The 14,217-nt window shown below is 43.3% G+C and overlaps 1 long non-coding RNA gene across 2 annotated transcripts in view; it reads right to left on the bottom strand.

The window, feature by feature from the left end:
* The window catches only part of LOC114674471 (uncharacterized), a 125,618-nt gene that overhangs the window by 81,486 nt on the left and 29,915 nt on the right, over window positions 1-14,217 (bottom strand). For both annotated transcript variants that reach the window (XR_013411994.1, XR_013411995.1), the window contains one exon: window positions 265-385. This is a non-coding gene — a long non-coding RNA (uncharacterized LOC114674471). The remainder of the gene's footprint in view (window positions 1-264; window positions 386-14,217) is intronic.

The following is a 14,217-nucleotide window of genomic DNA, read 5'->3' as shown; positions in this document are numbered from 1 at the left end:
GATAATGAAAGGAACTCTTGATAACGAAAGAACTATAAGTGGCCAGATGTTTTTAAATGCTTAGCTTTACTACTAATTCTTCAATGTTAGTTTTACAAACAAAGATGTTACCTCTTGCAGTGGCTCACGCCTGTAATCCCAGCACTTCGGGAGGCCGAGGCGGGCAGACCACTTGAGGTCAGGAGTTGGAGACAGCCTGCCCAACATGGTGAAACCCTGTCTCTACTAAAAATACAAAAATTAGCTGAGTGGGGTGGCACACACCTGTAATCCCAGCTACTCAGGAGGCTGAGGCAGGAGAATTGTTGAACTCAGGAGGTGGGGGTCGCAGTGAGCCGAGGTTGCACCACCGCAATCCAGCCTGGGCAACAGGGCAAGACTCCATCTGAAAAAAAAGAAAAAAAAGTGATACCTCTTAAGTGATGACCAAACGGAAATAAAATAATGTATATTAAGTATTTATCGAAGTATCTGCCACATAATTCTCAATAAAAGTTAGATGTTTTCATTTCTTCTTTACATCAAGGCAATGTGTGTGCATTACCTCTCCCCCACTACACTACACGCTGAACTCCTAAGGGGAGAAACTGTGCTTCCGTCTCTGTCACATCCATAATGCTTAGTGCCTGCGCTTGGCCCAAACTAGGCACTCAGTAAATATTTGTGGAATGAGTCTTATTTATTCAACAAACATTTGCATGACACACACTGTGTGATTGACACTATTCTAAGCACTTTACAAATATAAGTCCATTTAAGTCCACAGGCTATTCCAATGAGGCCCTCTGCTTTCAAGGTAAAACAGAAACAGCGAGACAAGCAACATGTCCTGGATGATACAATAGTTAATGGCAGAGCTGAGATCTGAACTACATATGCACTTGACATGGACCAGAATCCACGTGCCTGATAATTATGTTAGACTGTTTCTCACTCAGCTATGAATGCCACTTTCACCCCAACCCTGAACTCCTCTTATGGGAGCTCCAGATGGCCCACGTATGAATGAGGTAATGAAATCAGCAAGTGGGTGGAGATTTGGGTGCAGATCACATCTACTGGGGTACTGGAGCTGGCTCATGATTTGTGAGAACCGTTGTGCACACCTGCAGTTGGTGACTTCAAATCAACCGTGGTAGGAGTACTTACACCAGAGAAATCGGCAACATTACAAATAAAACATTTCTTCATTTTTTTGGCAAGTGCTGATTGTCAAGCACTTCCCAGCACACCACTGGGTCTATCTCCAGGAATGAGGTAATCTTTTTTTTTTTTTTTTTAACAGAGTCTTGCTCTGTCAGCAGGCTAGAGTGTAATGGCATGATCTCTGCTCACTGTAACCTCCGTGTCCTGGATTCAAGAGATTCTCCTGCCTCAGACTCTCAAGTATGTGGGATTACAGGCACATGCCACTACACCTAGCTAATTTTTGTATTTTTAGTAGAGACAAGGTTGCCCAGTCTGGTCTCGAACTCCTGGGCTCAAGCAATCTGCCCACCTGGGCCTCCCAAAGTGCTGGGATTACAGGTATGAGCCACCGCACCCAGCCGTGATCAGGTAATCTTGAACATCAAAATTTGTGAATCATCTTTGTTGATAGACAAGTTCATGGTACATGGGTAGAACAAGCTTGCTTTTAGGGGCGGGGGGAGAGAGATGAATGAATGCATGCATGCATGAATGCATGAATGAATTCTCCTGAAGGGATTCCTAATATGAACTCCTAAAGGAGAGGCATTATAAGCAATTTTGGTAATTGCACCTTTTCAGGTGGCAAATGAGAGAGGCATCCCCTACAGACTGAAGTCATCTAAGTACTCAAGCATCATTATTCAATCATAGACATCTTTTCATGAAGCACAGTAAATAGATATTTTCAGGCATCAAGCCAATTTTGCAACATCCTTCCACCTTCAGCAAGGAGAGTGGTAAAGTTCATGATGGAAGTTTCTCCACTGAAACTAACAAACATGGATTGGACTCTAACAGCGGGTGCAGATTCACCAGCTGCTTCAAGATCAAATACACAAATGGGAAACTAGCACATCTCAGACCTCAACTGTCTCTCCAACAAAACTGTTGCAGTCAATCAAGGTGTTAACATCTGCACAGGAAGTGATGTTTTGGTGTACAACTTGGACCAATGCTGGATTACAAGTTAGCTGTGAGAGCTAACAACATACTCTCTGCCTCTTTACCTAACGTGTAACAGTGTAGTCGATCCAAAGCAATGAAAAAGCATAGTCTGGCTGGGCACAGTGGCTCACTCCTGTAATCCCAGCACTTTGGGAGGCCAAGGAGGGCAGATCACAGGGTCAGGAGTTCGAGACCAGCCTGGCCAACATGGTGAAACCCCGACTCTACTAAAAATACAAAAATTATCTGGGCAGGGTGGCAGGTACCTGTAGTCACAGCTACTTCTTGAGAGGCTGAGGCGGGAGAATTGCTTGAACCCAGGAGACAGAGGTTTCAGTAAGCCAAGGTCATATCACTGCACTACAGCCTGGGTGACAGAGCGAGACTTGGTTAAAAAAAAAAAAAAAAAAGATAGTCTGAATAAGTTCTGGCATATTCTTTAAAAAAAAAAAAAAAAGGAAAGAAGGGACCTACACAGACTCCTTGACTTATTTTGAACTCTCCAGATTTCACATTTGGAGAAGTCGCTGTATAACCTTGTTGAGTATTTTTACTATGTACTTTAGAAGCTTTACTATGTGACTATGTCATTTAAGATATCTATTATCAGAGCAACAAGGTAGTAAGATAGCTGCTACCAGAGCATGATTAATTGCAATTCTCAGCACATAATAGGTGCTCAATGAATACTTGTTGAGTGGATGCAAGGGAGTTATTAGGAGAAAGACAGGGAGTTTATAGGAACATGCCTCTTATCCTTTTCCAGCTTACAAGAAACAGAAAATTTGATTAGTGAGGAAAGAGATGTCCTTCTCAGAAATAAGGCTTGAAAAGGTAAAACGAGCAGGATGTTTTTGGCACTGATACTATTAGTAATACAGAAATTAGGAAGCAAAATAAGCCCTTCTCATCAATAAATGAAAGCAGGCCATTGAGGCTTCTTGTGAAATGTGAAGACACTCTGCTGTAAGTACTGTGGACTTTAGAGATACTCTGAAGGGCAAAACCACAGGAACTGAGCCCCATTTGGGGAAGAACCCCTGAAAGTTTTGGAATTACACTTCTCTTGAGCCCTAGCAGAAGAATGAGGACCAAATTAGATGTTGACTATGGCCGGACATGGTGGTTCACACCTGTAATCCCAACACTTTCGGAGGCAGAGGTGGGAGGATCACTTGAGGTCAAGAGTTCAAGACCAGCCTGGGCAACATAGTCAGACCCTATCTCTACAAAAAAAAAATTTAAAAATCAGCCAGGCATAGAGTTGTACTTATAGTCCCAGCACTTCAGGAGGCTGAGGTGGGAGAATTGCTTAAGCCCAGGAGTTTGAAGCTGCAGTGAGCTATGATTGTGCCACTGTACTCTAATCTGGGCAGCAGAGTGAGACCCCATCTCAAAAAAAAAAAGATAACAATATTGACTATGAACAGTTGAACTTTACAAAGGAATATGCTAAACCATATTTAGATGTTTGTATTTCTTAAAATTTTGCTCATTTAAAAAAATTTTTTAGTGCTTCGATTAGTGGTCAGTTGATTATGATTTACTTTACTTAGTCTTTCTTTTTTTTTTTTTTTTGAGATGCACTCTCACTCTGTCGCCAGGCTGGAGTGCAGTGCCGTGATCTTGGCTCACTGCAACCTCCGTCTCCCAGATTCAAGCGATTCTCCCATCTCAGCCTGTTGAGTAGCTGGGACTACAGGCATACACCACCACACCCAGCTAATTTTTGTATTTTTAGTAGAGATGGGTTTTCACCATATTGGTCAGGCTGGTCTCGAACTCCTGACCTCAGGTGATACACCTGCCTCGGTCTCCCAATGTGCTGGGATTACAGGCATGAACCACCACACCCAGCCCAGAGATAGTTTTGGTTTTTGTTTTTGAGACAGGGTCTCACTCTGTCACCCAGGCTGGAGTGCAGTGGGGCAATCATGACTCACTACAGCCTGGACCTCCAAGGTTCAAGTGATCCTCCCACTTCAGCCTCCAGAGTAGCTGGAACTACAGGCACACACCACCACACTCAGCTATTTTTTTTATTTTTTGTAGAGACGGGGTCTCACTATGTTGCCCAAGCTGGTCTCAAACTCCTAGACTCAAGCGATCCTCTCACCTCAGCCTCCCAAAGTGCTGGGATTATAGCCATGAGCCAACACACCCAGCCAGTTTTTGTACTTTTGCTCTGGCTCAACAATTTCTCAGAAAGCAAGCCCACGGGGAAATGAATTGCTTCCTCTCATGCAAGTATAAAGTCCAGCTGGACTTTAAGTGCCTTGTTCAAGTTCTGCCTCCATCTCTTGCTGAGTGTGGGATCTTAGACAAGCTGCTTCACCCCTCTAGGCTCAGTCTCCTCCTCTGTAAAATAAGTCAGTTCCTTCCTGTAAGAGATAGCTATATGTACGAGAAGCATTAGGAAAATGCCCAGCAGGTAGGGAGCACTCAAAAACTGTTAGGTATTAAGGGAAGCATCTGCTTACCTGCCTTCCCTGGCGTAAGTGGCATCCTTCACTTTCAGTCAGATCTATAATTGTATTTATTTGTTCCTTCACTTCATAAACACTTTTTTTTTTTGTTGAGATATAGTCTTGCTCTGTTGCCCAGGCTGGAGTGCAGTGGTACAGTCTTGGCTCACTGCAACCTCCACCTCACAGGTTCAAGCAATTCTCCTGCCTCAGCCTCCTGAGCAGCTGGGATTACAGGTGCGTGCCACCATGCCCAGCTAATTTTTGTATTTTTAGTAGAGATGGGGTTTCACCATGTTGTCCAGGCTGGTCTCAAACTCCTGGCCTCAGGTGATTCACCAGCCTCAGCCTCCAAAAGTGCTGGGATTACAGGTGTGAGCCACCGCGCCCACCCCAGTAGTTCATTTCTAAAACGTAAGTCAGAGCACATCACTCTTAGGTTCAGAAAAATCCAGTGGTTTTCCATCTCTGCCTCAATCACACTCACCTTCTTACCAATCCTTGAAATAACCTCAGGGCCCTTGCACATACTGTTCCCCCCTCTAGATCCCACATGACTTGCTCCCTCAATTCCTTCAAGTCCAGATTCAAACATAACCTCCTCAGTGAGGTTTTCCCTGAACACTCTCCTTTAAGAATTCTCCCTTTCAAGAGAGAGCCATCTCCTCTCTCCCAACTCCCTCCTTGCTTTGTTTCTTTCCGCTGTACTTACTGCCTTCTGCTATGCGCTGTCTCTCCAATGAGAATGAAGTTCCATGCAGTCGGGGCTTTTGTTTCTGTTCACTACTCTATTCCCAGTGCCAGGACAGAACAGTGCCAGGCCTTTGATCAATGTTTAGTAAATGAATGAATGTGGTGGCACACCAAACAGCTAAAGCAGAAAAGAAGTTGTCACAAGACTGATTACAAGGGGTCCTGTGGGTTAAGATAAGAAGACTGACCAAAGCCTAAATCCTGTGAGGAACCCCAGAGGAGCTCAACAGAACACTTTATGATCAGATTCATGCTTTAGAACCATCTCACTGGGTAAAATATGGATTTGAGACGGAGGGAGGCCAGGAAGTCAGCAAGACCACTTCAGAGATGAACACTGTGATCCAGATGAGACGTTATGAAGGTCCTAATGAGGACGGTGGCCATGGGGTAGGGCAGAGGAACAGAGCAACGAGTGTCTAGAGCAGGGGCGTCCAATCTTTTGGCTTCCCTGGGCCACGTCGGAAGAAGAATTGTCTTGGGCCACAGCAACCAAGGGGCCACTATTGGCAGCAGCACCAATAAAACAGGAGCTGGGCCAGGCGCAGTGGCTCACACCTGTAATTCCAGCACTTTGGGAGGCCGAGGCGGGAGGATCACCTTAGGTCAGGAGTTCGAGACCAGCCTGGCTAACATGGTGAAACCCCATGTCTACTAAAAATATAAAATTAGCTGGGCATGGTGGCACACACCTAAGTATTCCCAGTTACTTGGGATGCTGAGGCAGGAGAAGAATTGCTTGAACCTGGGAGGTGGAGGTTGCAGTGAGCGGGATCGCGCCACCATACTCCAGCCTGGGCTGTGAGTGAGACTCCATCTCAATAAAAAAAAAAAAAGAAAGAAAGAAAGAAAAGAGAAAAAAAGAAAAACAGGTGCTGCAGCAGCAGTTCCCACTCAAGCCGCACAGGTCCCAGGAAAGGTCTGAGATGAGAGAGGCAAAGTCCTAGCCAATACTAGATACCCAGAGAGGGCAAATAGAAAGCCTACTTTCTTGGCTGGGCGCGGTGGCTCACGTCTATAATCCCAGCACTTGGGAGGCCAAGGTGGCCAGATCACAAGGTCAGGAGATCGAGACCATCCTGGCCAACTTGGTGAAACCCCGTCTCTACTGAAATACAAAAAATTAGCCGGGCGTGGTGGTGCGTGCTGGAGCTACTCGGGAGGCTGAGGCAGGGGAAACGCTGGAACCCGGGAGGCGGAGATCAGAGTGAGCCGAGATCACGCCACTGCACTCCAGCCGGGTGATGGAGTCAGACTCTGTCAAAAAGAAGGAAGGGAGGGAGGGAGGAAGGGAGGAAGGGAGGAAGGGAGGAAGGGAGGAAGGGAAGGGAAGGAAGAGTCCAAACCCACTGACTGAAGTAACACTTGCTGCAGGGTCCATCATCCAATTGTTTTAATAGTAACACTAAAGCTAGGTGGGGAAAGTGTGACAGTCAGTATGTAGAGGTAATTCAAACGCAAACCCAACAGCTCAAATTAATGAGCAGAGAAAGCGCACCAAGTAGGTACACAGGTGGTCTCAATGAATTCTTTTAGATAATATACGGGGCTTTGGAACAGGTCCAAGGTCATGATGCTGGCACATTGCTCCATGAATCTTAAAGATGTACCTTCTAAGTTGAACATCTGGTATCAACCAATAATATTTTCCAAAACCTTCCCAAGTCCTACTCTTCTGGGGCCAACTTTATCGCCTAGTGTTGAAATAGTGTTTTTCAATGAATTCTTTATTAAACTTGTTACTTGACGTACGACCTGTCAACCAAGTGGGCTGCTGTCTCCTAAAATATAGATCCAGCTTTTCTAAGTCCCACACCTTGACTGGGCACTGCTTTGGGAAAGGTTTCTCTGTTGATGGATATTTTTCTGCTGAAATAGATCATCAGTCCTTTCAGTCTGTGTTCTTGTCATCCCTGAAGCATTTATGCCTTGCTTAAGCCCTTCATTATAATCAGCTGTCCTTAGCTTGCTATTTCCTGCAAGGGCTTTGCCTCAATCATAGATGCATTAGAACAATTGCCCTTTTAACTGTGGACCAAGTTATCTTTGGGGTGCCCTATGTAAATGAAAGCACTTGAAAATGCTAATTTATAATGAGCCAAAAATTGATAATAATATCACTATGAGTGAACTGGTGAGAAGGCCAAATGGATGGACAAGAAAGAATGTGGCTGGGAAAAAGGAGTGAGCTGATCAAATGCACGGACAGGAAAAAAGTGAAGACAGAGAAACATGGGCAGGTTGTGATTGCCACTGGGGGTGGTTCGAGGCGGCAGAGCAAGAGAAAAAGAATAATGTTTTGTTACTGTCCTGACAGCCATGTAACAGGTAACAATATAAGACTTGAAGTCCCCAAGGGGAAAACGTGTATCTGATTAGAATAACGGATGTGATAAAGTATGGGGAAAATTGTGTATATAAGAAAAGCACAGCCAAGCATGGTGGCTTGCACTTATAATCCCAGCACTTTAGGAGGCCGAGGTGCGTGAATCACCTGAGGTCAGAAGTTTGTGACCAGTCTGGTCAACATGGTGAAATCCTGTCTCTACTAAAAATGTAAAAATTAGCCAGGCATGGTGGTCTGCCCCTGTAATCCCAGCTACTTGGGAGGCTGAGGTGGGAGAATTGCTTGAACCTTGGAGGTGAGGCTTCTGTGAGCTGAGCCTGGGTGACAGAGCGAGACCCTGTCTCAAAAAAAAAAAAAAGGAAAAAGAAAAGAAAAGAAAAGCAGGCCAGGTGCATGGCTCCCGCCTGTAATCCCAACACTTTGGGAGGTTGAGGCGGGTGGATCGCCTAAAGCCAGGAGTTTGAGACCAGCCTGGCCAACATGGTAAAACCCCATCTTTACTAAAAATACAAAAAAAAAATTAGTCGGCCGTGCTGGCAGATGCCTGTAATCCCAGCTTCTTGGGAGGCTGAGGTCCGGGAATCACTTGAACTAGGGAGGCAAAGACTGCAGTAAGCTGAGATCGTACCACTGCACTCCAGTATGGGAAACAGAGCAAACCTCTATCTGAAAAGAAAAGAAAAGAAAAGAAAAGAGTACAAAATTAAAAGCAAGAAAACATTAAGGCGATTAGAAATCCTGGGGAGTGTGAGAGAAGGAAAGTTTTCAAGAAAAAAATATAATCATAATACATCTGCTGGGTCTTCAGTGAACAATATTTACCAGTGACATAATTATATATAGTCATATCATTGTATGAGAAGGATGGGAGACAGGGAGTATAAGGGAGCTAAATCCACCACCATTGTTTCAGAATGTAAATAGATAATATCTGAAACTGATACATCAAGAAATACATGGCCAGGCATGGTGACTCATTCCTGTAATCTGAGCATTTTGGGAGGCCAAGGCGAGTAGATCACTTAAGCTGAGGAGTTCAAGACCAGCCTGGGCAACATGGCAAGACCCTAACTCTATAACAATTTTTTTTAAAATATTAGCCACACCTGCTGGCATTCGCCTGTGGTCCCAGCTACTTGGGAGGCTGCAGTGGGAGGATCGCTTGATCCTGAGAGCTCAGAGCTGCACTGAGCCTGTTTGTGCTACTGTGCTCCAGCCTGGGTAATGGATGGAGACCCTGTCTCAATAAAGAAAAGAGAGGGAGGGAGGGAGGGAGGGAGGGAAGGGAGGGAGGGAGGGAGGGAGGGAGGAAGGAAGGAAGGAAGGAAGGAAGGAAGGAAGGAAGGAAGGAAGGAAGAGAAAGAGGTAAAGAAGCTTATTATTTACTCTTTTAACTGATCAAAGAGTTTAAAATTTTTACCTCCGCCTATAATCCCAGCTACTCAGGATGCTAAGGCAGGAGAATCGCTTGAACCTGGGAGGCAGAGGTTGCAGTGACCTGAGATGGCACCACTGCACTCCAGCCTGGGCGACAGAGCAAGACTACGTCTCAAAAAAAAAAAAAAAAAAAGATTACCTCCAGAAAGCAGAAAAGGAGGGGGAACAAGACATTGTTGCTTTTATTACAAGGTCTTTGGTGTTGTTTAATTTTTTTTTTAAGTTAGCATGGAATTTAGTGTCAGAAAATATTTTACTGAGCATTTGCACCGTGCTAGGTATTTTCTACACATTCATTTAAATCTCACAACCACAACAACAAAAACACTTCTTTAGTGCTTACTATGTGCCAAGTACTGTTCCAAAAACTTAACGTTTATTATCTCATTCCATCTTTGCAATAACTTTATGTTAGTCTTATTTTGCCCACTGAACCAATGAGGAAACTGAACCACAGAGGGAACAAGTAACTTGCTCAAGGTCATGAGATTGAGAGTCATGGTGCTGGGACCTGAGCCTGGGTAACCTGGCTCCAAAGTCTGTGTTCTGAACCTCTACACTCTGTTGTGTTGTCTAGCAAAGCCAAGGCATAGATATTATTGTTGGGTGGTGGTTGTGGTGGTGGTGGTAGTGGTGGTGGTGGTTGTTGTTGTTGTTGTTTGAGACAGTTTCTCTGTATCACCCAGGCTGGAGTGCAATGGTGCAACCTTGACTCACTGCAACCTCCGACTCCCAGATTCAAGCAATTCTCCTGCCTCAGCCTCCTGAGTACTGGGATTACAGGTGCCTGCCACCACACCTAGCTAATTTTTTGTATTTTTAGAGGAGATAGCATTTCACCATGTTGCCAGGCTGGTCTCAAATTCCTGACCTCAGGTGATCCACCTGCCTTGTCCTTCCAAAGTGCTGGGATTACAGGCATGAGCCACCACGCCCAGCCCAGGCATAGGTATTATTATCCAGTCCTTGAAGGTGAGGAAACATACAGAGAGAAAGTCACTTTTCTAAGATCATATAGATAGTATGTTGTGAGATCTGGTTTGACCATGGATTAGATTGATTTTGACACCCATGCTTAGTCTCTCCATTGCATCATGCATAACTGTGTTTACAAAAATGAGCTAATTGGGAAAAAAAGGAGGGCATTCACCCTCACCACTGCTATTCAACATAGTGCTGGAAGTTCTAGCCAGTTAAATAAGGGTAAAAAAAAAAAAAAGAGAGAGAGAGAGAGAATAAAAAGCACACTAATAAAAAGGGAAGGAAAAGAATGGTCCATATTTGCAAATGACATGGCGGTCCACACAGAAAATTCCAAGAAATCTATAGAAAAACAATTGGAACTGGCTGGGCGCAATGGCTCAAGCCTGTAATCCCAGCACTTTGGGAGGCCGAGGTGGGCGGATCACCTGAGGTCAGGAGTTTGAGACCAGCCTAGCCAACATGGGGAAACCCTGTCTCTACTAAAAATACAAAAATTAGCCAGGTGTGGTGGTGGGCACCTGTAATCCCAGCCACTTGGGAGGCTGAGACAGGAGAATCACTCAAACCCGGGAGGCGAAGGTTATAGTGAGCTGAGACCGCACCATTGCACTCCAGCCTGGGCAAGAAGAGCAAAACTCCATTTCAAAAATAAATAAATAAATAAATAAGTTCTGCAAGTTCACAGGATACAAGAGAAAGACACAAAATTATCTCTGTATGTATGTATTAACAATGAACACATGAAAACTGAAATTAAAAATACAATGTCTTTTATAATTGCTCAAAGGATGAAACAATTATGTGTAAATCTAAATAAATATGTTTAGGAATTACATGCCAAAAACTATTAAATCAAAGATCTAAATATACAGAGAAACATAATGTGTTCATGAGTAGAAGACTCAGTAAAGATGCCAATTATCCCCAAATTGAGATGCAAATGTAACAGAATTCCTGTCAAAAGTTCAGCAAAATTTTCTGCAGATACAGACGAAATTATTCTGAAATTTATATGGAAAGGCAAAGGCGCTAGAATAACCAAAACAATTTTCAAAAGACATTGATAAACTCGGAGGAATCACTCTTCCTCACATCAGGACTTATTAGATGTAGCTACAGTAAGGCCAGGCGTAGGGGCTCACACCTGTAACCCCAGCACTTTGGGAGGCTGAGGCGGGTGGATTTCTTAAGGCCAGGAGTTCAAGACCGGCTTGGGCAACATGGTGAATTCCCATCTCTAAAATCTTCTTGTATCTAAAAATACAAGAAGAAAAGTTAGCCATGTGCAGTGGCGTGAACCTGTACTCCCAGCTACTTGAGAGGCTGAGGCAGAAGGATCACTTGAGCCTGGGAGGCAGAGGTTGCAGTGAGCCAAGATTGCACCATTGCACTCCAGCCTGAGTGACAGGAATAAAACCCTGTCTCAAAATATATATATATGAATAAATAAATAAGTATGAATAGCTGTAGCCACAGTAATAAAGACTATGTAATAATGGCAGAGGGAGAGACACAGAGATCAATGGAACAGAATGAAAAACCTAGAAATAATGCCACACAAGTGCAACCAACTGATTTTTTAACACCCCTCTGCTTTTGCATCAACCAACCGATGTTTTACAAAGATGCAAAAGCAATTCAATATAAGAAGTGTAATATTTTCTCCAAATGGTGCTAAAGCAAAAAAAAAAATTTTAAGTATCCTGACCTACATCTCACACCTTATATAAAAACTAACTAATTGAAAATGGATCATAGACTTCAACGTAAAATGTAAAACTATAAATATTTTAGAAGATAACAAAAGGGGAAATCCTTGGAGCACATGAAGAACTCTTAAACATGACACCAAAAGTGTAATTCATAAAAGAATAAATTGATAAATTGGACTTCAAAATGAAAAACTTTTACTCTAAAAGACTTCATTAAAAGGATAAAAAGATAAGCTATAAACTGGAAGAAATTATTTGCAAATCACATATCTAACAGAAGGCCACTTTGGAATAAAGAACTCTCAAAACTGAACAGTAAATAAATAATAATAATTCAATTAGAAAATGGGCAGCCGGGTGCGGTGGCTCACGCCTGTAACCCCAGCACTTTGGGAGACCGAGGCAGGCAGATCACAAGGCCAAGAGATTGAGACCATCCTGGCCAGCATGGTGAAACCCTGTATCTACTAAAAATACAAAAATTAGCAGGGCATGATGGCTTGCGCCTGTAGTCCCAGGTACTCAGGAAGCTGAGGCAGGAGAATCGCTTGAGCCCAGGAGGTGGAGGTTGCAGTGAGCCGCGATTGCACCATGCACTCCAGCCTGGCAACAGAGCGAGACTCCTTCTCAAAAGAAAAAAAAAAAGAAAGAAAAGAAAATGGGCAAAAGGCGCATTTCACCAAAGAGGATATACAAATGGCAAACAAGCACAGGAAACGATGTTCAACACCATTAGCCATTATGAAAATGCAAATTAAGACCACAATGAGTTACCATTACTCACCTATTAGAACATCTGAAATAAAAAACAGTGACAGTATCAAATGCTAGCAAGGATGTGGAGAAACTAGATTTCTTGTATGTTACTGGAGTGTAAAATCATATAACCACTCTGGAAAAATAGTTGCCACTTTCTTAAAAAAAAAAAAAAAGATACACTTACTATATGACCCAGCAATTGCACCCCTGGGCATTTACCCTAAAGAAATGAAGACTTATGCCCACACAAAAACTGATCTATGATTGTTCATAGCAACTTTATTTGTAGTCGCCAAAAACTGGAAACAACCACTATGTTCCTCAATGGGGAGTGGTTAAAGAAACTGTGGTACACCCATGTCATGGAATCCTACTCAGTAATAAAAAGGAATAAACTACTGATACACACAACAACTTCGATGGATCTCAAGGGCTTTATGCTGAACAACAACAACAAAAATCTACTCTCAAAAGGTCACATAGTGTATGATTCTATTTATATAACATCCCCAAAAAGACAAAATTTTAGACATGAAAAATACATCAATGATTGCTAGAGGTAAGGGATGATGGAGAGAGTGGAGGTGAGTGTGACTATAAAGATGAAAGGGGACCGAGTGTGGTGGCTCACCCATGTAATCCCAGCACTTTGGGAGGCTGAGGCAGGCAGATTGCAAAAAAACAAATGACCCCATTAAAAAGTGGACAAAAGACATGAACAGACTCTTCTCAAAAGAGGTGTGGATCACTTGAGGTCAGGAGTCCGAGACCAGCCTGGCCAACATGGTGAAACCATATCTTTACTAAAAATACAAAAATTAGCCAGGAGCGGTGGCTTGCACCTGTAGTCCCAGCTACTTGGGAGGCTGAGGCACGAGAATCGTTTGAACTGGGAAGAGGAGGTTGCAGTGAGCTGAAATCGCACCACTGTACTCCAGTCTGGACAACAGAGCAAGACTCTGTCTCAAAAAAAAAAAAAAAAAAAAAAGAGAGAAAGGAAAAGATGGCAGGAGTTCTTTTCCCAGCTCTGCTGCTTATTCTGAATTCATTTATACAACATTTGGCTCACACTTATTAATTACCTAACGTATGTAAGTATAATGTATATTGGGGATGTACTGATAATACAAAATTATTTTGTTTATAATATAAGTGTATTGGGGACATATTTATAATATAAAATTATTGACCCAGCACGGTGGCTCATGCCTATAATCCCAGCACTTTGGGAGGCCAAGGTGGGTAGATTACCTGAGGTCAGCAGTTTGAGACCAGCCTGGCCAACACAGTGAAACCCCATTTCTACAAAAAAATACAAAAATTAGCCAGGCATGGTGGCACGCACCTATAATCCCATCTACTCAGGAGGCTGAGGCAGGAGAATCACTTGAACCCAGGAGGCGGAGGCTGCAGTGAGCCGAGGTCCCACCACTGTACTCCAGCTGGGCGACAAGAGCAAAACTCCGTCTCAAAATAAATAAATAAATAAATAAATAAAATAAAATTATTTTGTTATCTGAAATTCCAATTTAACTGGATGTCCTGGGTTTTTGTTTGTTTGGTCTTTGCTGCTATTTTGTTTTCTGTTGTTTTGCTAAATCTGACAACACAACCATGGTCCTTG

The sequence above is a fragment of the Macaca mulatta genome, chromosome 20 (genome assembly GCF_049350105.2).
Source record: "Macaca mulatta isolate MMU2019108-1 chromosome 20, T2T-MMU8v2.0, whole genome shotgun sequence".
NCBI classification, from domain to species: domain Eukaryota; kingdom Metazoa; phylum Chordata; class Mammalia; order Primates; family Cercopithecidae; genus Macaca; species Macaca mulatta.
Note: the sequence above shows the minus strand (reverse complement) of the source record. Positions and strands in the feature narration are given on the sequence as shown.